Below are 3,077 nucleotides of genomic sequence, written 5' to 3'. Positions count from 1 at the left end.
AAAAAAAAAACACCTAAAGTACAGTGTTTACTTTCAATTCATGTCATAGCACCTCAGGCCTCAAAACAGCTTGGCAGGCCTCATGACAGCCCACAGGCCGTATGTTGGACAAGCCTGCTCTAGAGAAAGCACTGATACTTTGGGCACAAGTTACAGAGCTCTGCCAACAGCTATGGCTTTGGCAAGGGTAATACAGGACTCTGCCCCTTCAATTTATTGAGCAGGCACAAGCAACAGCTATCTTGGCAGCTGCGTGGCATGCACAGTACTTCCACACTTACTCCTTTTCCAGCAAAAGCAGCTTCCATGCTTAGGACACATGCCCTAATTTTAGGGGCACGAAAAGGGACATATGTCATATTAGAAAATGTAGTATCTTACATCAGAAGGGGTCCCCCCTCCACCCACTTCAGCTATTATGTGGTGTGGTGTTTCACTACAGATAACTACAACATCACATCAACTCTCAGATGCTATCATTGCTTCAACAAGTCTTAAAAGAGCACTGACATGGAAGTCATGACACTTTGCAATTAAGTTTGCCAAAATGAATAGACATTTCTTTGCTATAAGCATCTTTAAATGAATCTTCAGTGCAATAACACATTCAGGACACCCCTGAAAGCTTTGTTTCACAATAAAAGAACAACATGCTAAAAAAAAAGATGGTATTCACTTACCTGCAAGACACCTGCCCCACTATTACAGAATGCCCATTACTGTAGTATGTCTAAGAGGCTGTCCCACACCCTGAGAATGAGGTAGGCAGAGTCAGCAGAGCAGGACTATATACTAGGGGTAGTAATGAGAAAGCAAAGTATGTGCAAGTTTACCAGGAAGCAGGTCATATACAGCATGGAGTGAAAACAATGCAATAATGTGAAGCACAGGAATAATTTACTTCTCCCACTATTTTTGCTTTGTTATCAAAATATTTATATTAATGGATCAATGGAAGACAGTCAGCGTAACTAAGTTTTCTACCTAAAAATCTAGTACCATTTGTTGCATATTTCCACAGACCCTGTTCATAATGCAAGGTCAACACCAAGAAAAGCTGTGTCCAGTCTACAAAGGTCTGAAATTCATCCAGCAGATGTCAACCACCATCTAAAACTACTTAAAATACTGATAGTGAGCATGGCAACACAATGCCATGCAAATGGCATCAAAACCATTAAAACTTAAGTTCCTAGTTTCTAACATTCCTAGGACCAGAAGTGACCTTCCCGCCATGCTGTACAAAAACAAATACAGGAGAAAGTGACAACTTGCTGATGTCAACACAGTAATCCCTGATAGCCAGGGTTCATTTCACAGTTCATGGCATTAAACTCCTGCACCAATAAAGGGCTAGCTCCCAAGTTTCACCCCACCCCAAGCCCTACATGCTAGTAACATTCAAAGATACTCAAGATAATGAAGCCTTGTTATCAAATTCAAATTCATGGGTGGTTAAAGGTAGCACAGGCAGTTATTGATCTCACCTTGGTGCACAAAGAAAGCTGAGCCCCAGTGAGGGCAAACTGGCTGTCCTATGTAGGTGGCTTTCCTCAAACAGAGAGAAAACATTCCCACATGTGACTGACAGCAATTGCTGAGAACTCAGTCACCGGGATAGGATTAGGAGGTAAACATCTCAACTGAAGACAGCTTCTTCAGAGGCTCCCCAATCCATCTAATATTATAGGATTCCTTTATATTACAGTTCCCCTGATAAATACTCTAGTACTAAAAATAGTGGGGTTTACAACTTTTTTAAAGCTGGATTTTATGAACTGCCAGATGTTTTTGTGAGATTGCTACAAAAAATGCTTTCACTGAACAAATCTGATCGATTAGAAAAGTGATAGCATAGTCCAGGGAGAAGAAAAGTAGTGCAGCTTGTGTTATCTATCAAGACCCAGGAAATCATTTAAGCACAGTCCAAAGACACAGGCACCTGAGAGGAGACGCAGGAACCTGCAGCAGGCACATCTGCAAGTTCCGCTTCTTGCTCATGAAGACAGTGAAGGAAAGCAGCTCCCAACTGCATTTGCTGTGACAACAGAGGATGTTCTAACTCAGCGGTTCCCAAACTCTGACAGATTGCACACCACCAATTTAAAACGATACAACTGTAAGTACCACCAGCAAATTTTTGTGATAAAGTAATTATAATAAATCATCTGTTAAAGCATACCACTGACAGGCTGTCTGCGTACCACTGGTGGTACCTGTACCACAGATTGGAAACTGCTGCTCTAACTGCAGCAAGAAGTGTTATCCAAACTATGAGTTTTAAACTATGATGCATCCTACATAAATCTTCCCTTAAAACATCCACAGCTGTCTGAGTTTGTGGAACAGGTACAGGAAGCAATACCAGCAGCATTTCAAAGTAGCTGGAACAAGTTGGCCTCTTGCTGCGTTAGCACTCAGACTTGCTGCTACTAGTTCAACTCCTCTGACAGCAACTTCAGCGTCAGGGCATGGGCATAAGGCCCACGAGTTAGATCTGGCCTATGGAGCAACTCAGTCTGGCCAGCTGGACTCTCAACAGGCCACTGGGAGCTGGGGGTGCAAGTGCTGAAGAACGCTGGGGCTTCAGTAGACACGGCCATCGAAAGCAGGATGGCAAGCGAGGGCTGATACAGCTGTCCTTTGGCCACTTCACCCATCACCACTGCTGTGGTCCCAGCTCCTGGGCTGCTGATGCCACAAGCCACACAGGGCACGCTGTGGGAGCCACAGCTGTGCTGTGCCAGACCTGAGGCTGCTCACCCGGGTGGCAAGCAGATCCTCCCAGGGATCACGGCAAGTTTGACATCCCCAGCCTGGGACATCTCATTACAGAAGAGGCAGCACCACAAGCCGCGGCCCCACAGCGGCTGGAGACAGGGTTTCAAACCGGCGACAAGTCACGTTGGTTTCCACTGCAAAGGGTGCTGGGACAGGCAGCACAGCCAGGTTCAGCCGGCTCTGGAAAGGAGCAAAAGCACCTGTCGCGCCAGGGGGCTTCAAGACGCACCTGCACAGCTCCAGCCGCCGCCCCGCGGCACGCGCGCTAGGGCCGGGCCGGGGCCAGGCGGCCACGC

The 3,077-nt window shown here is 46.1% G+C and overlaps 1 protein-coding gene across 1 annotated transcript in view; it reads right to left on the bottom strand.

Annotated features, from left to right (window-relative positions):
- Nucleotides 1–3,077, bottom strand: part of NAMPT (nicotinamide phosphoribosyltransferase) — a 56,228-nt gene that overhangs the window by 52,696 nt on the left and 455 nt on the right. The window lies entirely within an intron of this gene.

This window comes from Gavialis gangeticus, unplaced genomic scaffold, assembly GCF_001723915.1.
Source record: "Gavialis gangeticus isolate Ggan-Ray unplaced genomic scaffold, GavGan_comp1, whole genome shotgun sequence".
In the NCBI taxonomy this organism is placed as follows: domain Eukaryota; kingdom Metazoa; phylum Chordata; order Crocodylia; family Gavialidae; genus Gavialis; species Gavialis gangeticus.
The sequence above is the reverse complement of the archived record's forward strand: the minus strand, read 5'-3'. Positions and strand labels throughout refer to the sequence as shown.